Source organism: Diabrotica virgifera, chromosome 3, assembly GCF_917563875.1.
Source record: "Diabrotica virgifera virgifera chromosome 3, PGI_DIABVI_V3a".
Lineage (NCBI taxonomy): Eukaryota > Metazoa > Arthropoda > Insecta > Coleoptera > Chrysomelidae > Diabrotica > Diabrotica virgifera.
This window is the reverse complement of record NC_065445.1, coordinates 144,791,391-144,815,916: the sequence shown is the minus strand read 5'-3', so window position 1 is coordinate 144,815,916 and position 24,526 is coordinate 144,791,391.

Sequence of the window (24,526 nt, the reverse complement as noted above, 5' to 3'; positions counted from 1 at the left end):
ACCTTGTTCCTGTCTCTCCCAATGCTTTCCATACTTCCCCAGGAATATCATCTGGTCCTACCACTTTTCCCTTTCTTTATTTTTTGAAGCGCTTGAGTCACTTCCTCGTTTGTTATTTTGGTGACCATTGCTGCTACTGTCTCCGTTGACTCCACAGGCTGTCTGTCAAGAAAATTAAATATGTTATTTTCTCCAAAAAAGACCAAATGCTTGGCTATACCAGCAAAACCCAATGCTTTCCATACTTCCCCAGGAATATCATTTGGTCCTACCGCATTTCCTTTCTTTATTTTTTGAATCGCTTGAGTCACTTCCTCGTATGTTATTTTGGTGACCATTGCTGCTACTGTCTCCGTTGACTCCACAGGCTGTCTGACAAGAAAATTAAATACAGGGTGGGGCATTCGTGTGACAAAGTCCAATTACTCGTTTGTCGTAAGAGATACGAAAAAAAATTATTGAGGTAAAAGTTGGGGCACACATAGTACCATCATTTAAAATTATTTTCAAATATACAGGGTCGTCCGTATTGATAGGGCGACACAAACTTATGTTTTTTTAATGGAACACCCTGTATATTTTTACATTTTTGGATTCTCCTCGATGTTTCATTTCTTAAAATATATAGTATTGTAATATTATACGAGGTAGTTCAAAAGTTAATTACTTTTTTTGTCAATTTCGTAGCAAAATCTACACCCTGTAGAATTTTAGTGATTTGACATCAAATTTTTATTTTATGTTCAAACGATTTTTAATATAGTCTACTATTGTTAAACATTAACAGTATAGCGAAATGTGTAATTTTAGTATACAGGGTGGGTCGAAACTCGGAATGAGTATTTTCTGAGTTTTCTTAAACTCAGAATAATCTTAAACATCTTAAAATAAAAAATAATTTTTGGAAAAGAAAATACATCATAATCTAGTCTGATCCTTAATTTATTACTATTGGATGAAATATCCAAATAAATTCGTAGTTAAGGTTGTTGGTGCGCAAAATATTAATAAAAACATGCAATATTCTACCTAGTCGGCTATGACACTAAATTTTCTTAAAAACTCACTACTGACGACATTATACTACTTTTATAGATCCAGTTGCTTTGTTACCATTACTAATATGTATTTTTGTTATGAGAAACTGATTAATAACATTTTGGTGCTAGTGGAATATAACAAAAATGTGCTACTAGCAATAAGAATTTTTCATCAGAAATTCCCTGAGAGACGACAACTAAGAAGAGAAACGTTTAAAAATATACTAGAATGGTTTCAACGGACTGATCACTTAGATTATGATAAATCTGCTCGAATTAAAACTATTGTAAGTGAAGAAAACAGCAATTAAATGTAATCCTTAGTGTCACTGAGGATCTGCATATTAGTACCATCGTTCTTACAATCTAAGTATCTAGTCTGTTGAAACCGTTTTAGTATACTTTCAAAAGTTTCTCTTTTTGGTTGTCGTCTATCAGGGAATTGCTGATGATAAATTTTTATTGCAAGTAGCTCATTTTTGTTATACTCTCCTAGCACAAAGCCATTTTAATCCGTTCCTCATTAGAAAAATGAATATTAGTAATGGTATCAAATCAACTGGATCTATATAAATAGTATAATGTCAAATGTTTAAGCAAATTTTGTGTCATAGCCAACTAGGCAGAATTTTGTATGTTTGATTCATATTTTAAGCACCAACAACCTTAACTACGAATGTATTTGGATATCTCATCCAATATTAATAAATTAAAGATCAGGCTAGATTATTATGTATTTTTTTTTTCGAAAAATTATATTTGATTGGATATTTTCACGGCTACCTAATGAAATTTTACGTAATTTTAGTTGCAATTAATGTTTGCTTAAAGAATGACGAATAACTTACAAATTAAAGCACTTAGGTATAGGGAATGCTTAAGAAATAAAAAAATACCAAAAAATATAATTTCATTACAATACTAAAATACAGGGTGTTCCATTTAAGAAAACTCAGAAAATACTCATTCCGAGTTTCGACCCACCCTGTATACTAAAATTAAACATTTCGCTATACTATTAATGATTAACAGTAGTAGACTATACTAAAAATCGTTTGAATGTAAATAGAAAATTTGATGTCAAATTACTACAATTCTACAGGGTGTAGATTTTGCTACGAAATTAACAAAAAAACGTAATTAACTTTTAAACTACCTCGTATAATATTACAAAACCATATATTTTAAGAAAGGAAACATCGAGGAGAATCCAAAAATGTAAAAATATACAGGGTGTTCCTTTTAAAAAAAAAAAAGTTTGTGTCACCCTGTCAATACAGACACCCCTGTATATTTGAAAATATTTTTAAAATATGATAGTGTGTGTGCCCCAACTTTTACCTAAATAACTTTTTTTCGTACCTCTTACGACAAACGAGTAATTGGACTTTGTCACACTAATGCCCCACCCTGTATGTTATTTTCTCCAAAAAAAGACAAAATGCTTGGATATACCAGCAAATCTAGTAAGATTTAAATTAAATCTAAAAGATCAACTAATAGAACAAGTGGCGTAGTTTAAATATCAAGTCATCACACTATATAATAGCTACGGAAAGCTCGAAACAGAAGTGGAAGTTCAGGCGAATAAAGCAAACAGAGCCGCAGGTTACCTGAATCACACAATATGGAGAAATAAAAATATAGGAAATGAAATGAAACGCAGAATTTACAAAACACTCATCAGACTAATAATGGCATATGCGACAAAAAACAAAACCTGACACAAAGAGGACAAAAAGAATGCTACAAACAGAAGAGATGAAAACTATTTGAAAAGTCGATGGTAAGATACTATGGGACAGAGCTATAATACAAATATATGACGGAGAGGCAAGGTGGAGAACATTAATAACTGGGTAAGAAATGGAAGAGTAGAATGAAACGACCACATAAGCCAAATATCAACAAATAGAGTAGTAAGGACGGAAAGAAACGACTCCTCAATAGGAATACAATCATTGAGAAGACCGCGAAAACGATGGAAAGACAACTTACTGGAGACAAATTGAAAAAACACAGCGTCATGTCTACATAAAATGAATAAGAAGAAGAAGAAGAATAAACACGTTAAAGTACAATCCATTTATGAATTTTTGTCTATTTATAGACCATTCCTCTTCTTCTAAAAGTGCCTATCTTCTACAGATGTTGGCGACCACATTGACCCACCTTATTCTAGTTACAGCAGCTCGAAATAGATCAGTTGATGTAAGACCAGTCCACTTCCTAAGATTGGCCATCCAGGATATTGGTCTACGTCCAGGGCCTGTCTTGGCCTCAAACTTGCCTTGTAGAATCAACTGTAGCAGTCGGTATTTTTCATTACGCATAATGTGGCCGAAGTAAACAAATTTTATGTTCTTTACGGTGTTAATTATTTCTTTGTCTTTTCTTAACCTCTGGTGAATAGTTATGTTAGTTGTGTGGTGTATATATGAGACCCTCAACATAGGTCGGTAGCGTAGCACCACATTTCAAACGCCTCTAACCGTTTTATGGCATCTTCTGTAAGACTCCAGCTTTCAACTTCGTAGAGGAGAACACTAAAGTATATTGATACTTACAGACAAGTTGCAGAGAATCTTCCTAATACTGTTAAAAGAACTTCTGGCTTTTTCAATACGAGTTTTTATTTCGTAGCTATGTTACCAAGTAACCTTAATGTTGCAGCCCAGATAGCATATTTTCTGTACCCTCTCTAGGGGTGTATTGCTTACGGTAAATTGGGCGTTTATGTTGGTGTTCTTACTAATGATTATAATTTTTGTCTTCTTACAATTTAGTTTTTTTAGGCCATATTAATTACATGCTTCTACACCATTATCCTTGATCCTTTGGAGCCCCTGCGTACTATTAGCCAGCATTGTCTGCATATCTAATATTATTTATAAGTTGTCCATTTACACCATCTTCTAATTCGTTCAAGGCTACTCTAAAGATGATTTCAGAGTATATGTTAAATAATGCTGGTGACAGTATGCAACCCTGTCTAACTCCTTTTTCGACTGTGAAGATTTCGGACAGTTCATTTTCGAATCGAACTGTTGCTTTTTGTTGAAGGTATAAGTTTGAGGCGAGTCTTACATCCTTACCATCGAGTCCTGATGCTTTCAGGATATCGATTAGTTTTCCATGCGGGACTTCATCAAATGCCCTCTCGAAATCTATGAAACATGCATACACATCGCAGTTGACATCCCTGGCTCGCTGTATTAGAACTGGCAAGCTGAAATTGCTTCGCTCGTTCCGAGTCCTGCTCTGAATCCAATCCAATTCTAGTCTATATTATAAAAGAAAATAAAGTATTTATTTTATTTATTTTATTTTTTTATATACAAAGTGGGCCAAAAGTTTGGAAACATCTAATTATCTCTTAAATGAATAGTAGTCCGAATTGCACAAAAAGCGGTTTACGTATATTCCGCAATATGGAGATTTAAAATTTGATACGTGCAATGTTATCAGATTTACTATTTTTCTTATATCATTAGTCACTTTGGGTTTTTCATGCAAAACACTGTAAAAGATGTTATTGGAATCCTAACTTCAATGCTAGTTCAACCATTTATGTAACACTTGGTATTTTATCTAGTCATGAAGGCCTTAAATAAACAAAACTTCTGACTGCCAAATCGGTTTGAAATTAATGTAGTAACTATAGAATGCTGTGGTTGTATAAAACTAACAACAGCTTGCAATTTATTGGAAATCTAAAATAAATTGTATTAATAACTGAAGCCGACAATAATTGTTTTTTGTGTTTTTAAAAGCTCTGTAATAAAAATGGTTTCTTCAAGACGGAAATCTAGATGATTTTGGTGTAAATGTTCGGAGTTATTTATACTAAATTTATAATCAAGATGCAGTTGAAATAAACAAACCGAGACACGGTAAATGCTAGTGGGTGCACTCCCGAATCATAATTTACAATGTAGGTATATACATTGTAAATCCCAAATCATGATTTCCAAAGTTTATACATTGTAAATTATGATTAGGGAGTGCTCCTAGTAGCATTTAACGTGTCTTGGTTTGTTTATTTCTACTGCATCTTGAATGTAAATTTAGTATAGATCAGCTATTTCCTGGACGATGGATTGCTGTTTAAGGTAGTTTTGAATGACCTTCTCTTTCACCCGATTTGAATCACAAAGATAATTTTTATTGAAGATACTTAGTCAGCCATTGTTGACGATCCAATGCAGAGAATTATATTATCGATCAATCCATATTAATTGAGAGACATATGGAGAAATGTTTAACGCATTCTATTGTTGTTTGAAATACTGCCAAATTAACATTTATTTGTTTTTTTGACAGTTGTTTTCAAAAAACAAAATTCGCTTAACGTCAAATGAACCTATTTTAAAGTAAAATTGTTTCTAATTCCCAACTAAACTAGTAAATTGGATTAAGATGTCACAAGAAGATACCTTCAGAATAATATTAAGTGTAAAAAGTTTCAGAAAATAAGTGTAATGTTCTCATCAAACCCCTATTGATAGTAGCATTTACTGAATCATCACCTCCTTTAGAATCCACTTGATAGATAAAAAACAAGTATCAGATATCAAGGAACCGAGGTGACCAACCTTACTTACAAAAAAATCTCACTTTTGTATTCAACCCTTTCGGATGAGATCTTTCAACAAGTGATGAATGAGCTACCTGCTCTTAACGTTCGGATGTTGCGACACAAAAGGCACAAGGGTGAACTTACATCCGAATAAAAAGTGGTATGTATCTAATGTAGGTATATACCACCTGTTCCGTAAGTTTATTAAATTAGAGAGTTTTTTGTCGGATATACTTAATAAAAGTAAAAGTTTTGATATGTTTTGAATGGGAAGGCATAAATTAATATTGGTTTCAGTAGGTAAAATCAATGGTTTTTTTGTAATATACGAGTAAGGTAACCTATATTATTCTACAAATTAAGCAGATTGGAGTTGGTGTTAAACTGTTTTATATCCTTTTATAAATAAATACAATGACTAATATAAAATACAACAGTTTGCAGGTTCTTTTACATACAGAATTTAGTGTTTTTTGCAAAATCAGATTTAGAATATCTTGCAATTCTAATTACATATGCAGTTAATATCCAATAATTTCCAATAATTTCCACTCAACTTACGTGCCTATAATATATAGACATGTTTTGTAAAAGCCAAAAGCCTCAACTATGCGTCTAATTTTTTTGAAATTTTTAAATTAATTAAATCCCACCTAAAAACAAATAAAAATAAGTTTCTTCTGCTTCTAGAGCCGACTCCACTAATGAAGGTTGGCTATAACCATTGCAAATTTGTCTCTTCTGCTTTTCTTAAAAGCGTCTGTGTGTTTAACCCGGTCCAGTTGCGAATGTTTTTCAGGCAGGATTTTGTAATTTTGTCGTCTACCAGGACCACTTTTTCCTTCGATTTTCCCTTCGTAATCAGCTGTAATAACCCATACTCATCATTTCTAAGTATGTACCTTAAATATGCTGTTTTTCTCTTTTTAATGGTAGTCAAAAGTCTCTTCCCATTCTGTGTAACACCATTTCATTCGTAATGATCGGTCCACGGCATTTTCAAAATTCTCCTGAAAGCCACATCTCGAAAGCTTCTAACATCCTCATTAAGTCAACATTAACAGTCCAACCTTCGACAGCATGAAGAAGAATAAAGTGAATATAACATTTTACCATCCGATATGGGGTTTGCAGATTGCTGTTCAAAAGGCTGGTCTTGATTGTTCTATTCTTGATAAAATTTCTGATTTCGAAATTAAATCTTCCGTAATCTAGACACCAAAGTATTTCATTCTGTCCACTTGTTCGATATCTTCTACTTTACAGAAACTGTAAAATAGTTTTATTAATTTTTTTTAACTCCTTTATTCTGCAATCTATCAGTAATGACAATAAGCGTCTTTGTATGATTATGACATGTACAGGATGCTCATTAAGCATCCTGTTTTATAATGTAGCTATTGCTAACTTTGCGGCATTACCTCTAATATTTACAATATGTTATTATTTACAAAAATATGTATATTACTAATTACTTAAACCTATTAATTAAGTCCCTTGGTTTGAATTTTTTCAATCTTCTTTCTTCATATTCATGTAAGTCTTCAAACAACCGCTTAGCTAACTCGTTAGGATGTTCAGACAATCTTTCGCGATATGTTGCACTATATTCACTTATCACCTCTTGCACTGTTGGAATTGCTAAATCTCGTTGGATCACGTAGTTGGGTACGTAGTATGGAGCATCAAGAATCAGCCTTATCGTCTTGTTTTGGAACCTCTGTATTATATTTAGGTTGCTATTAGAAGCTGCTCCCCAGAGCTGGATACCGTAGGTCCAAATGGGCTTTATATTGGCTTTGTAGACCAGTAGTTTGTTTTCTAGAAACAACTTCGAGTTTCTGCCGATAATCCAATATAGACGGCTTAGCTTTAGTCCTAACTGTTTGCGTTTAGTGAAAATATTGGAAAGAAATCCTTTGTAAAAGGTATAAAATTTTTTTATTAAAATCCCTTAAAAGGGCTACATCACAACAAAACGTTTTCGATTTTTATAAAAAATCATCATTACAGTAAACAATTCTGATATCAAATCACAAATTATTCACTACCTTCTAATTTTACACATATTGCTTGTTTTCCAATACACCTTCATACATCCATCCAGTTTTAAACCTTTTCAATTCAACTCGATAACTTGGTATAAAAAATAAAAAATTGAAAAAATCCCTATTTCATAAACATGTTTAGTCCTAGATGCTTATGTTACATAAAAGGACCTCATACTTTTGCCAGGTTATTAGTTCAATTGATATTCTTCTTCACTTCCAATATCAACACTCAGGTACCTTAACCAATTAATTCACATATCATTATATCATATCAGTTTCCTCCTGTGACTCATACAACTTATCTTAATTTCAACACTACTTTAATATCAGACTTCCATTTACCACAGACTCTCTAATTTACTCTGCCATTGGTACAATTAAACCAAACACTCCTTTTAATTCATAGTAAATCAAATTTTCAACAGCACAGTTGGACTTACTTCAATTTGAATAGGAACATGTATAGATGGCTGCATAGATTCTGGCTATTTCTCATTATAAAAATCATTTCATACTTTACGTTCATCTTACATATTCAAGGTACTTACTTAAATGTAATTATAGCCACAACTTTGTTGATGTTTGTTATTACTATGTAAATTTTCATTAAATATTTTACTAACAATTAGTTGGCTGTCGTAATACAGGGTAAATTCCACGTCACGTTGTCCATCTGTCTTTTGACACCTTTCAGAAACATCACTCATTTCGCATTCAGTTGCCATTAAGTCATTGAAATGTGATCAACTCAATTTGGATCCCACGTGTTGGGAAACCTGTATACCTTACCTTATGGCATTATCCTGTTTGCCATGTGACCATCACAGGCCTTTTTATTGAAGTATGCACTTTTAAGGCATCTATATTTTATGTAAAGGGTTTTTACCCAGATATTTTTCTTTTGTGGCTCAGCTAGCATCCAGTTTGTAAGTATAACCAACTTGCTCTAACCTTTGTCAAAATTTAAATAATAACTTTATATTCATTAAATCGGTTATACTTATTTTTAGATCGAACACTGATGATGATTTTTTATAAAAAAATCGAAAACGTTTTGTTGTGATGTAGCCCTTTTAAGGGATTTTAATAAAAAAATTTTATACCTTTTACAAAGGATTTCTTTCCAATTTTGTGATTGATGGTATACAGCCAACTACAGGAAAACTTTTTCTTTTCCTTGTGGATTTAGTGAAAATATGTTTTCGCCATGTTAGTCTTCTGTCTAGGTGGATTCCCTGTGATGGTACACGACAACCCTCACGGAATTTTCCTAATTTATTTGTTATAAGAATAAGGTCAATATTATAGTTGCAATTTGTATAATTTATTACGATAGTAGCAAAGTTCAAAGTATTCAACTCATTCGCAAGACTGCAAACACAGCACACGTCATTATTGAAATACGTATAGCATAACCATATATGGTAATACATATGGGCATTGTTTTTAATATAATAAGATATAAGTGGGAAGGTCGAGTACCTGAGACATTCATTGTTGTATCAGTGTGTTCGCTGAACTCTGCTGGCGCGTGGTCAGGGGATATAGTTACCGAGATATGGGTCACCTTGACCTATCCTAACTATAATGTCGGTCGACGTAGTTGTAACTGTACCTTTAACCTTGTAAGAATAAAGATATGTAGAAAGTTTAAGTTTGTTTGTTCGGGAGTGTCTTCGTCCAGCAACCCCCAACATCACATGGCGACCCGTGCCTTAAGTTAAAGAATGGAGTTTTCTGGTTCGCATATAGATTGAGGTATGCAGCTCTACACGTAAGATGGGAAACAACCAGAATAAAGAAAAAGAGGAACAGATCTTCATAAACCAAGCAGGCAACAGCGGAGGTGTGACAGCTGAAACCGGCGAAAACGAGAAGCTATCAATCCCGGGAGTTTTGGGAATTGTATCGTTCAGCCTGGCCATAATCATCGTCGGATGGCTACTGTATCGACGATGGAAGAAGCAGCTTCGACGCCACATCCGACAGGAAGTATCTAAATCAATGGAGATGCTGAGGTTAGACGCCCAGAATCCAGGACCAAATGCATAGACACATGAACCCATATTCGTGAGTAATTTTTCTTTTTAATACAATACAGTTTAACTGCTTATGAAGTAAGTTTGATGACTATTTTTTTTATTTTCATATTGAAATTTTGATTTTTTTTTTATTATATAATTACTCACTTACTTATTTACTGACACTTTAAATATTGACGGTTATCCAATATTATTGATCCTTTTATTTTACTTACATTTGTGTTTTATTATATTATTTTATATGTTACATTTTGTTATATTTGATAAACTTAACGGCAATGATAAGCTTTACGAAGTAATTGAGACTTCGAGACACTAGGCCATATACTATTGAGTAACGTAGGCAGGCCAAGCCGAATTTATGTTCGAGGAAAGATTTCAACGTATTCTGGAAGATATAACTATATTAAATAGGAATCTCACAAAAGACACTATAGAACGAAGGAAAAATAAGCTAATCACAGATAAATGGGTGGAAAAACTCAGGACTATCACGGAACAGTTTAGGACGGTGCATAAAATATACAAAGGTGACAGCTGTAAGGCAGCAGAAGACAAATTCATTGCAGATATTATTGCAAAAATTGGAGAAAAGATCGGAAAAGTCCAAACAGAACTACGGAAAAGACAAGTTGAACATAACAACGACAAGATGGGAGAGAAATTCGAACTGAAAACAGCAGGGAACCTGATCCCTCACATAGGAAACACCGAAGAATCAATTAGAGCATTCATAGACGCAATTGAACTGTACGATGAATTTTTAGATGATGAAGGAAAACCGCAACTAACAAAGTACCTGTTGAAGGTGAAACTAACGCAAGCAGCAAAATTACGACTGAAGACCACTTACAACTCAAACGCGGCACTAATAACCGATATTAAAGAAAAGTTTCTAGTAAAACAATCTATCCCTGTTCTGTCAGCGGAGATCAACTCAGCGAAACAAGAGAATAGGTCAATAGAAAAATTTGGAAGAAGTTTAGAGGAGCTCATGGCTAAATTAACAATAGCACAAGCAGAGGGAAACAGAGATGCAGAAGAAGTGCTGGCCAAAGTAAACGAAAAAATTGCAATAAGCGTGTTTACTAACGGTTTAAAAAATGACAAGATAAAGACAATTTTGAAAGCCAAGAACTTTAGCACTTTAGCGGAAGCGATAACAAGCGCAAAGAACGAAGAATCGCTAACTCGAACGGAAACTGCAGGAATGTACCACATGAATAAAACATATAGAGGCGGAAGAAGAAATACAACAAACGGATACAAAAATAGTTTTGACAGGAGAAAAGAAGGTAACAAGACATATAATAATAGAAATACAAATGGAAACGAAGTAAGACAATATCATAACAGAGGTAGGTCTCAAAGAAACAGAGGAGCAGGACATGGTCATCGAGGGAGAAATAATAATTGGTCGCAAGGTAGAAACCCCAGCAACAGAAATTCACCAGGAGCATATTTCGCAACAGAGGAGCAGCCCCGCCAAGAGCAACCACACACAAGCACAATACAAGAAGTAGATTTTTTTCGTGGCCCATCAAATGGAGGCAGATAATTCCACAGCAAGTGGATTAAATTATATTAATGTTTATTACAGAGGAAAACGCAAAAAACTATTAATTGACACTGGCGCAACAGTCAGCGTTTTATTTGAAGAATGTTTAGATAAAAACTACACCGACATAAACAAAACCCGACGTATTAGCTTGCGAGGTGTTACCGGAAAAACTATATATACAAGGGGAACCTTATTGTGTGACCTTGAAATATTAGATAACTCAGAGAAGATAACGTTGACACAGGAATTTGCAGTTATGAAGAGTTTCACAAATAAAGTCGATGGGGTTATTGGTAGCGATTTTTTATACCAATATTTTGCTACAATAGATTACGAATCCTTAAAATTATCGTTACATGTAGAAGGAATGAGAAGAGATTTTAAAATGCTATCTATGGGAGAAATTTATACGATAATAATACCTAGGAGATGTGAAAAATTATTTTTTTTCGAGATCGGGACACACTACGGAGATTTTGTAACTATACCACAGGAGATAGCGGAAGGAATTTTCTCGGCAGGAACAGTCTCAAAACCAGTCGACGGAAAAATACCAATAAGGATATTAAATATCAATGATAGAGAAATAATTGTTAAGAATTTTAGACCGAAGGTCGAAAGATTAGACAAGTTCGACGTTTTCCACATGGGAGAATCAAAACAATCGGTGAGTCGTGCCGAAAGACTTTTGAATATAATAAACACAAAAAATTTATCGCTAGAGGAAAAAAGAGCAATAGAAAAAATATGTGTAAAATATTCCGATGTGTTTTTCTTAGAAAACGATCCATGCACAACGACGGACGTATACAAAGCAAAAATAAAATTGCAAAAAGGAGTATCACCTGCTTATACAAAACCGTATAGATTACCACACGGACAAAAAACGGAAATAAATAGACAAGTAGACAAAATGTTAAAAGACGGGATTATTGAAAATGCAATATCAGAATTCTCATCTCCACTACTTATAGTGCCAAAGAAAAACGATGAAAATGGAAACAAGAAATGGAGAGTTGTGATAGATTACAGACAACTAAACAACAAAATTGAGAATGACAGATTTCCATTACCATGCATAGAAGAAATCCTAGACGCTTTATCAGGAGCAACATATTTTTCACATTTAGATTTATACCAAGGATATTACCAAATAGAACTCGATTCTAAGTCCAGACCGTACACAGCATTCGCAACCGATAGAGGTCAATATCAAATGACACGACTTCCGATGGGGTTAAAGACAAGCCCAGGATGTTTCTCACGAGCCATGACTATGGCAATGTCAGGTTTAAATTATGAAAACATGTTTATATATCTTGATGATTTGATAGTCTTTGGCAACAGTCTACAACAGCATAATCAGAATTTAGTGAAGGTATTAGAGAGACTAAGGAAAGTAAATCTGAAATTAAATCCAATTAAATGCGAGTTTATGAAAAAAGAACTATTATATTTAGGACACAAGATTTCGAATAAAGGTGTAGCACCAGATCCGGAAAAGATCACCGCATTGGAACAATATCCAATACCACAAAATGCAAAAGAAGCAAAAAGATTCGTAGCCTTTGCAAATTATTACAGAAAACATATCAATCATTTTGCAGAAATAGCCGCACCTCTAAATAGACTATCAAGGAAAAATGTAAAATTTGAGTGGACAACAGAATGCCAAAAAGCTTTTGAAAGCCTCAAGACGTCATTATCAAACCCCCCCGTAATGGAATTCCCAGATTTATCGGAGGAGAACACGTTTATTCTACGGACAGATGCATCTGGCATCGCACTAGGAGCAACTTTGTCAAACGGGAATGACAAACCGGTAGCATATGCCAGTAGAACACTTAATAAAGCGGAAATGAATTATCCTACGATAGAAAAAGAATTACTGGCAATAGTATGGAGCATTGCTAAATGGAGACATTACCTTCTACAGAAAGAATTTATTATTTTGACAGACCACCGACCATTGGTGTACCTATTTGGTATGACAAACCCTTCCAGCAGATTAACCAAATTTAGATTGAAGTTAGAAGAATACGACTTTACAATTAAATACGTGAAAGGAGCTGAAAATGTAACAGCTGACGCCTTATCACGAATAGAAGTTACATCAGAAGAACTAAAGCAACTAAATAAGGACTCAGAGAAAAGTATATTAGTGATGACGAGAGCACAAACGAAAAAGCAGGAGGAAATCACCGATTCGAAGAACGAATGGACTGATCAACCAGACGTAGTCGAATTGTTGAAATTCCCGAAAAGTGCGGTAGAGGTAAAACTGATAGACAAGGACGATTGCAAAACAATGAAGCTAGATTCGGCTGAAGAAAATACAAATAGTAGTATATTGTACAATGAAGAAGACGATATTATTTATCTGATTCGAGATTTTCGATCAACGTCTGCACTACGAGCGTCGTTGAGAAACTCGACATATCAAGAACCTCGATCAACGTCTGCGCTACGAGCATCGTTGAGAGCCTTGATTCAAATGTGCGCACAAAAGAATATAAAGGAACTAGTACTAGTAAAGAATAATAAGAATCAGCCAATTATTGAAGAGATAAGAAAGGATCCTAAAATATTTAAAGAAAGAGATATCAAAATATGTATAGTACAAGACAAACAGAATATAGCAGATGAAAAATTAAGAAGAATTATAATTAATGATTTTCACATGTTACCAACAGGAGGGCATGCCGGAATAAATAGAATGTACAAAAATATAAGGAAATATTATTTTTGGAATAGTTTACGAAAAGATATCGAGGAATTTGTGAAGAGATGCGACGATTGTCAAAGACATAAGCATTCTATCATAACCAAACAACCTCTAACTATCACATCGACTGCCACCTGCGCATTCGACACAATATTTATAGATCTAGTAGGACCATTTGAGATGGATGACAGTGGGAATAGATATATATTGACACTGCAATGTGAGCTAAGTAAATACATAGAAGGATATGTAATAAAGAACAAAGAAGCCGAAACAGTAGCCAAGGCATTGGTAGAAAATTTTATTCTGAGGTATGGAGTACCCAGAAAAATAGTCACAGACCAAGGCTCAGAGTTTATGGCAAGAACATTTAAGGAAACATGCTCATTATTGCAAATAGAGAAACTAAACTCAACAGCATATCACCACGAAACAATAGGAGCTTTAGAAAATACTCACAAACATTTAAATGCGTACCTTAGGATACAACTATCAAAATTCCCTACAAATTGGAGTACATGGGTGCAATATTTCTGTTTTTCGTATAACATTTCAGTACACTCAGCAACGGGTTATACTCCGTTCGAATTAGTGTTCGGAAAAATATGTAGACTGCCGACAAATGTTCAAAACGAAATAGAACCCCTGTATAATTTTGACGACTATCCCATGGAACTGAAATACAGACTACAAGTAGCCGCAAAGGAGGCCAGAGAAACACTAACACATACAAAACACAGCAAAAAAAAAATATATGATGCCAAAACGAGTAAAATAACTTATAAACCAGGAGATAAGGTATTAATAAAAAATGAGCCAAACACAAAACTTAACTGTTTGTTTTCGGGTCCATACACCGTAATTAAAGATGAAACGCCTAACGTAATTATTGAGAAAAAGGGTAAACAAGTAGTCATACATAAGAATAACGTTAAGCTGTATAATACATAAAAAGAATAAGTACTGAAAAGTGTTATAGTGTAAAAGTGTAATAATAGTCCACCATAAGACTTTTACTAGTACTTAAGGTTCAGTGTAAATATTTATATATCTCATTTTTTTTTCTTTTCTCATTTTCTTTAATATGTTTGTTTAATTTTCTTATAAAGGAGAGACGTCAGTCAGCATAAATAATATAAAATAGAGATGAAAGGAAATTGTTACTGAAATTCCCTTTCATCTTTTCCCCGCCCAGAGAGATGTGATGGTACACGACAACCCTCACGGAATTTTCCTAATTTATTTGTTATAAGAATAAGGTCAATATTATAGTTGCAATTTGTATAATTTATTACGATAGTAGCAAAGTTCAAAGTATTCAACTCATTCGCAAGACTGCAAACACAGCACACGTCATTATTGAAATACGTATAGCATAACCATATATGGTAATACATATGGGCATTGTTTTTAATATAATAAGATATAAGTGGGAAGGTCGAGTACCTGAGACATTCATTGTTGTATCAGTGTGTTCGCTGAACTCTGCTGGCGCGTGGTCAGGGGATATAGTTACCGAGATATGGGTCACCTTGACCTATCCTAACTATAATGTCGGTCGACGTAGTTGTAACTGTACCTTTAACCTTGTAAGAATAAAGATATGTAGAAAGTTTAAGTTTGTTTGTTCGGGAGTGTCTTCGTCCAGCAACCCCCAACATCACATCCCAAGTATTTTACATATTCGGCTTGAGGTAAATTGTTGTTGTTTAGTTGTACTGGTGGGCAAGTTTCTTTATGGAGTGTAAATGTTACATGTGTAGATTTTAGTTCGTTAGCTTTCATGCGCCATTTCGATAGCCATTTATGTATCTTGTTAAGGCAGATTTGAAGTTGTCTTGATGCCATCTTTGGGTCTTCGTGTGAAGAGAGAGCAGCTGTATCGTCCGCAAATGTGGCTATTGTAACCATCGGTGTAGTAGGAAGATCACTTGTATACAACAAATACAGGATAGGTCCGAGTACACTGCCCTGTGGTACCCCTGATTTTATGGCGTTCAGAGAAGAGTATTCTTGGTTTTGTCTGACAAGGAAGTGTCTATTGGTTAGGTATGATTTTAGTAACAGGAAGTGGGGATATGGAAGTAGCTTCTTAATTTTGTAGAAGAGTCCAATATGCCAAACTTTATCGAATGCTTGTGACATATCAATAAATGCAGCAGAACAATAACGTTTTTGTTGGAAGTCATCGTTAATCTTGTTAATTATTCTATGTACTTGTTCGATAGTGCCATGTTTGTTTCGGAATCCAAATTGGTAGTCTGGAATTAAGTGCATCATTTCTGTTATCGACTTCAGCTTTTGACGTATATTTTCTCCAAAATTTTGGAGATAGTTGGAAGCAAGATAATAAGTACCTTAACCATTGTTTAATTAATAAGACCACTGTCGATGGAATAATTCATATTTATTACTAATATGTTATTCAATACATTTTACATTCAGTTTTTCTATAACTACTCTTTTTGCCCCGTTGTTGTCTCCCCTACCTGTCAGTCCGCATCGAACATCACCGCAGAACAGTAAGTGCCAGATGGTCATCTCTCTCAGAGCTACCAACTCACTTTAAGCTGTGTTTACACTGAAAACATCCCAACTTATCACCCTCACCCTTAATTAATATCTACCCAAATATGATTAATATGATTATGTAAAACCTAACTGAACAATTTTTTTTTTTTTTTTTTTTTTTTTTTTTTGACTTACTCTAGAATGAAATCATTGTATTTCTTTGGCATATTTGTAACGCGTCTGCTTCTACCTGTTTGAGACATATTATCAGATGGATAATTAACAATAATGTTTTGTTCATTATCTGACCTGTAAACTGTATCAGTTGATGATCTGTTGCCAGTGTCTGAAGAAGTAGCCATGTCCAGCAAAACTGGCTCACCTTGGGTTTCCATCGTTAACTTCTCCAAATTTGATTCAGATTGTGTTATACTCTCACCTACCGGATGTACTACGTTTGGTAGTTTTATATATTGAAAGTCATTGTTACTGTCAAGTTCATTTTCCCTGTTGTTTGCAAACTCAGTGCTACACCTGCCTACCTGATTCGTATGACGCTTCCATACCTGACCACTATCTAATCTGCAATAATAAGTTTTCTTACCTACTTTATTTATTATTTTAGCTGCCACCCACAACTTTCGGTTTGTTTCCCTATAGTCTCTTACCATAACCCTTTCTCCTATTTCAAAACATCTTTTCTCCTTTATAGAAATATTTTGCTGTTCTTTACTGGGCTTTTCGGCCATCATTGATATTCTTGTTCGCAATGATCTATTATATACAAGTTCAGCTGGTGACTTTTCTGTTACTGGGTGTTTTGTGTTGCGATATGTTAGTAAATATCTTGATATTAATGTAGACAGTGGAATACCAGAGTTTCTTGGATCATCTAGGGCTGTTTTCAGCTTCATTTTAAATGTCCTGACATACCGTTCTGCAGCTCCGTTGCTGGATGGATGGTAAGGTGCCCCTGTTAAATGCTTAATCCCATTTTTCTTAAAGAATATTTCCATGGTTTTGTCAACTAGTTGAGGTCCATTGTCACTCACACATAACCTTGGTAGTCCCATTCTGGCAAAAACTTCCCTTAGTTTTTCTTGCGTTTCTGCTGCTGTCGCCCTACTCATAGGAAATACCTCTACCCATTTGCTGTAAGCATCCACCAATATTAAGCACAACTTGCTTTTTAATTGCAAAAAATCTATATGCACTCTGTCAAATACTTTGTCCACTTCAGGCCACGGTGAAAACTCTGATGGAGGGTTGTCTCTATTCTTTAAACATGGACCACAACTTTTTACCCTATGCTCTATGTCGGAATCTATTTTAGGCCAGTAAACATATGATCTCGCTAATGACTTGCACCTGACTATTCCAAAATGTCCTGCATGGAGCTCATCGAGGATTTGTGGTCTTAGACTTGATGGTACCACAATACGATGTCCCCACATTATTATGTGCTCATCTAAATACAACTCTTGTCGTTTATGGTAAAATGGCATTATTTCATCACTTAAATGTTTGGGCCATCTTTCCGTTTTAATATACATCTTTATTGCCCTTAAAATGCCATCTTTGTCTGTTTCTTCTCTAAGTACTTTGTTGTTAATTGGCCAGTATTCTATAGACTCCGTGAAATGAATATATGTCATTCCTTCCGCTGGTTCCTCTACTGTTCCCGTAACCTGCACTGGTGACCTTGATAAATAATCAGCTACAGGATTGTTTATTCCCTTGATATGTTCAATACTGTAGTCAAACGATGACAAAAATAAAGCCCACCTTTGTATCCTGTTTGCGGACATTTTAGGGATGCTCCTGTGTTCTCCAAATAATGCAACTAGCGCTTTTTGATCTGTCCTTAATTTAAACTTATTACAGCAGAGGTACTGGTAAAATTTATTTATGGTAAAATGAACTGCTAAAGCCTCTTTTTCAACTGTAGAATATTTTTTTTCTGCTGGCATGAGAGTTCTTGACACACATGCTACTGTTCTCTCCTCTCCCTCTTTAACTTGGCTTAACATGCCTGAAATACCCTTGTCACTTGCATCTGTTGTTACTATTATTGGAAGGTCAGGGTCAAAATAAACTAAACAATTATCTGATGCTATTATATCTTTTATAATATTGAATGCCCTTTCACATTCTTTTGACCAGAAAAACTTTACATTACCTTTTAAAAGCTTGTATATTGGTTCTAAGATCTGGGCAGCCCGAGGTATAAATTTATGGTAATAATTTACTAGCCCTGTAAAAGCTCTAACTTCTGTTATATTTTCTGGTTTAGGTGCATTTATTATTGCAGCAATTTTACTATCTGTTTTCTTAAGGCCTTCTTTTGATATTTTGTACCCCAAGTATTCAACTTCCTCTTTAAAAAATACACATTTTTCTTTACAAACTGTCAGCCCAGCCTTTTCAAGTTTGCTAAGAACTTCCCTCAAGTTAGTCATATGTTCTTCTGCTGTTTCCCCCGTTACTATTATATCATCTAAAAAGTTTGTTACATTTTTCATGCCCTTAAAGAGATTTTCAATTTCTCGTTGAAATATACTACTTGCTGATTTTATTCCGAATGGTAATCTTTTAACTGCGTACAAACCCCTGTGAGTGTTCCACGCTAACAACTTACTTGATTCAATATTTAAGGAGAACTGCATATAAGCTAGTTGTAAATCAATTTTTGAAAAACGTTGACCTTTTTTTAGTTTATTCCATAATTCATCAATTTTTGGAAGTGGATATTTCACATCTTCTAAATGTTTATTTATTGTTGTTTTGTAATCCCCACATATTCGTATTTTCCCATTTGATTTTTGAACAAAGACTAAAGGTGTTCCCCAATCTGAATTGTCTATTAATTCTATTACTCCCTCTTTCTCTAACCTATCTAACTCTAACTCTACCTCTTTCGCATAGGCTAAAGGAACAGCTCTGTGCTTGCAAAAAACTGGTTTAGCATTTTCCACAACTTTAATTGAAATTTCCTTATGATTAAAGTTTCCTAACTTACTAGTAAATACGTTTGAAAAACTGTTTATTAGATCTAGAATTTTACTATTACTTACAATTTGATTCATCATTTCAAGCCTAATATTGAAGGCCTTTATCCAGTCTCTCCCTAGAATATTTGCAGAACCTTTTTGAACAACGTATAGCTTTACTGGTATTTTCTTGCTTTTATAGCCCATATCTATTATAAAATATCCCTCTGGTGAAAAGACACTACCTTCATAACTTTTTAGCAACAGATCATCACTGGTTAGCCTAAAATGAGAAAAATTATTTATATATGTTTCTTTTGTGATTGCACTTATACCAGCGCCACTATCAATGATCATCTCATATATTTTGCCTTCAATCTTTACCTGGATTTTAAAGGGATTGTCTACCTTGACTTGTACATGGCACAGATCAACAATTCTTGATTCTATGCTGTCTAATGTATAAATGTCCTCTTCCGCCTCACTATCTATAAAATTAACACTATTTTTATGTGCCAAACAGACCCTAGCCAAGTGCCCAATTTTTTTACATATATTACAAATGTAATCTTTATATTTACAACTATTTTTGTGTTTATTTCCACATATCTTACATTTTGACATCTGATTGACACTTGAATTTACATTGATGTTTGAGCTGCCATGCATTGTCCGCCTTGTCCCATGTTGCCAACCTCCATCCTGTCCCTGCCGACGAACTCGAGAACTCGACGATGACGAAGCTTGCTGATGATCTATCACGTGAACATTTACAGTTGACCTCGAGCTTGTTTTTGAAGCCATAATAGCATTTTCTGTCTTCATTGCCAAACTCACCATCTGCTCCATCGTCGCCTTTTCATCCTCTTCGCATAATCTGTCGAGAATTTTACTAGGACACATACCACTCACGAACTTATTTAGCAGCACTTTGGTTAGATCTGCCCCAAACTTGCACGTAACTGCAGCACTTCTTATCCTAGCATACCAGTCCGCTATTTTTTCCTCAGTTTCTTGCCGCAGGTCAAAAAATGTACATCTCTCTCTCCATGTACTCACTTGACCTCCGTAATGGGTAGCTAATAACTGTGATAATTCTGCAAATGTTTTGGTTTTGGGAGCTTCTGGAAAACATAGATCTCTCAACAAGGTGTATGTGGGTGCACTTACCGAACTGATTAGGATCGCCACTTTAATAGCTTCCTCTTCAACCCCATTTGCCACAAAATGTTGTTCCAATCTTTCTTCGTAAATATTCCACGGTTGTAAATCTGGAATAAATTCTTCGAACTTTTTGTTCGCCATCTTGATTTACTAACAAAGGTACCGGACATCGGTTTACATAAAACAATTAGTATTTACTTCGTTACCACTTTTATCCTCGTCGCCATTGATATGTCCTTAAGTACCTTAACCATTGTTTAATTAATAAGACCACTGTCGATGGAATAATTCATATTTATTACTAATATGTTACTCAATACATTTTACATTCAGTTTTTCTATAACTACTCTTTTTGCCCCGTTGTTGTCTCCCCTACCTGTCAGTCCGCATCGAACATCACCGCAGAACAGTAAGTGCCAGATGGTCATCTCTCTCAGAGCTACCAACTCACTTTAAGCTGTGTTTACACTGAAAACATCCCAACTTATCAGATAAGAAGTAACTTCTTCTAATTTTTTGCCTGGTTTAGGGATCATTATTATTTGTGCTACTCTCTAGATCTTTGGGTAGTACCCTAGTTTGAGGACGGCATTGAAGATATATGTTAGTAATTTAAAGCATTTGGGTGTTGATTCCTGAAGCACTTTTCCTGTGATAAGATCATATCCTGGTGCTTTTTAATGTCAAGTTCATTTATTATTATATTTCTGGTTTCACTTACTATAATTTTTTTTTATCGGCATGTCCATTTGGAAGGGCGCATTAAGTGTTTCGTCTATTTCTTTATCTTCTGAATGCTGCTCTGGATCGTATGGATGGAATACTTTTTTAAGTGTTCAGTAAAGGCTTCTGATTTTTCTTTGTCATTTCTTGCCCATTTCTTTCCGTTTCTAATTGGAGGATTAAACTGTTGAGTTTTATTAAAAAACTAAAATAAAAACAATGTCACTATCAGTTTCTGTGTGACAAGATATGTCGAAAAAAAATATTTCGATCCATAATTTTTTATAAAATTTAATATGATCCGCCTATTGTATTATAGGTTCACTTTAAAATAGTATTTCTCAAACACCTATGTGAATTATAAAATTTCAAATATCCTTTGGCTTTTGACAAAACAAAGAGTATCTATGTTGTGTTAAAAGGCAAAATACATATATTCGCACGTTCCGAAGAAAAGTGTAGTAAATAGTTTTTTTTTTCTATCTTCACGTTTCTATAGGAATGGATAATACAATATATAGCACTATCCCCTAAGAAAACTGTAATACAGTTGAGTCCAGGAATCTTTACCCGTGCGTCATCATTTAAAGCATACGAAATGCCGAAGTCGATGATAAGTCGGAAATTGAAATTTACTAAACGCAACAGCAAGTGACAATAAGTAGCTACTGCTTCCATCACAAGTTAAATTTGAGTTATCAAATATGTGTTTTATCTAGCCAGGTATTAATGACGCACGGGTAAAGATTCCTGGACTCAACTGTAATTTAAGTTTTGTAACTGTAATTTAATTGTCTAGATGGGAAAAGAATCTCTATTCCTCAGAACAGGTGCATCAGGATTTCCCGATCAAAAGTGTAATATTTGTAGTTATTACTGTTTAATTTAAAAGTGTTGTAAACTTTAGTTTCGCATTCTACCGGTAAAAGTGTAACATTTTGAGTTGCTACTCTTATTATCGGAATATTTACCAACATTTCCATTTTACATCCCCCTAAAAGCGTTTAGACTTTTGTTTCGTGTTTTCCGAGTAAAAGGGTAATATTTCAAAATTTTTCGAAGAAAACTGTAACAGTTCAAAAACTTAGAACAAATGACTCATTATCTCAAAAATCGTTTTGTTTCCAAAAAGACTTCGTCGGCAGATTAAGGAATAATCATTTATTTAATTTTGATTTGACGCTATTTGAAAATATATAAATTAATTTCTGTTTCTTCTATTAGCATTTTAAAATTGAAAAACATTGTTTTTACCCTCCTGAAAAATTTCGTTATTTTGATTTATTATCTATACTTTTTCTAGGAACGTGCGATATGTAGTACAATCGTTTAGACCTACTGTTACTGTGGAACATAATATACTGTGTGGAACAGTAAGTATTTTTTCCGTTCGTAAATATCCTTCTAAAGAATCTCAGGTAAGGACACCACTCATCATTACTCCTATAACCAAATAGGACTAAAAACATTCCCACGTATCTGAAAGCCTTAATATGTGACCATACGGACCCCTTAGACCGGAAGGTTCACCGAAAAGGGTCAGAAAATATAAAAATGACCAATCTTTTGAGTTCTATAAAAATCAAAACAAGTTTGACCAGTTCAGAATGACCGTTCTTCGAGTAATCCGCTAACCCTTCCGAAATTATCGTTCCGTCCTTTTTTAAATTTGCAGGGACGGATTGTGCATACCTAATATTACATTCGATAAGTAAAATATAACATATTAAAACTGCCTTACTGTCTGATTAATGGTAGGGGAGCCCAAGCGGGGATTTTTGCAGTTACTCGAGCACGTCAAATTATTACATGGGGAGAAACCTTGCACCCTGTAAATGTACCCCTACCATATATGAGGTGCTCAGAGCAACAGTGGCCTATCTTAATACATAGGAGTTCGATAAGGGGGCCAAAAAAATCTATCATTTAATTAGAATAACTCGAAATCGTCAGATTAAGATAAGGTAAGTTTAGTACTTACAGAGCAGTGTATATTAAAAAAATCTGACGGTTTGAGCGGGCGTAAGGATATGGGTGAGTCACAAAGTTTTACAAGAGAAAAGCGAATATTTCCAGAAATAAACGTAAGATCAAAAAACTAAAAAATATTTTTCAAAAATTGATCGAATGATACCAAAGACGACGCACCACGGAGAGGCGTGGGGGGTAAAATTAAAACTTTAAATAAAAACCCCGCGATATTTCGCGAGATAAACATCAAATCGAAAAACTGCAACATACACGTATTCAATATTTTTGAAAAATCTATCGAATGACACCAAACACGACCCCCATGGAGGTCGGGTAGGGGGTTGCTTTAAAATCTTAAATAGGAACCCCCATTTTTATTGCAAATTTGGGTTTCTTACGTAAAAATAAGTAACTTTTTTCGCGACATTTTTTCGAGTTATGGATAGATGGCGCTATAATCGGAAAAAACGATTGTTGGAAATGGAAAAATTAAAAAAATGGCAAGTCCCCCTTAAATGCAAAACTTTACTTAACTTTTTTTGGTTTTAGGACCTACTCTTCACAACCCAATAGGTTTCCATAGCGCTCGAGTATCTGAAAATTTAGCAGAGTTTCCTCGCCTACTTGTAACAACGTGTTCGAGCGATTATATAGATCATTAACCACCAAACACCGAGACAACAACGAGAAAAATCGGAGACAAGTTGCAATGTCCTCTTTTGATACTGTCTCGCTTATTACAAACAACCTTTTAAATCACCTCTGTCTTGTTTTTTCCGTTATTTTTCTTATTTTCATCACCATTTTCTTACTTGTTTATTATAATTTAAAATTTTTTACATATCGTATTATCTTGTGATAAACAACAAGTAGTGTTAAAATTGTTAGGTTTATCTGTTAAATTTTTGTGGTGGCTTCGTGAATTATTTAGTAGTATTTACTTACTTTCCGTGTCCGGAACACCAACAACTTTAAATTCTGTATTTCCAATGGTTGGCCACATAGATGGCCCTGTAATTTGCTATAATTAAGTCTTCTTCTGTGCAGGTCTCTCTCATCTCTGTGCATGATAGTAGATGCCGGCTGGTCTGAACTGCGCCACAGTCGCAGGTATCGTCCTCCTGGTATCCCCATTTTTTCAGGTTACTAGCACAACGTGAAACGCCGG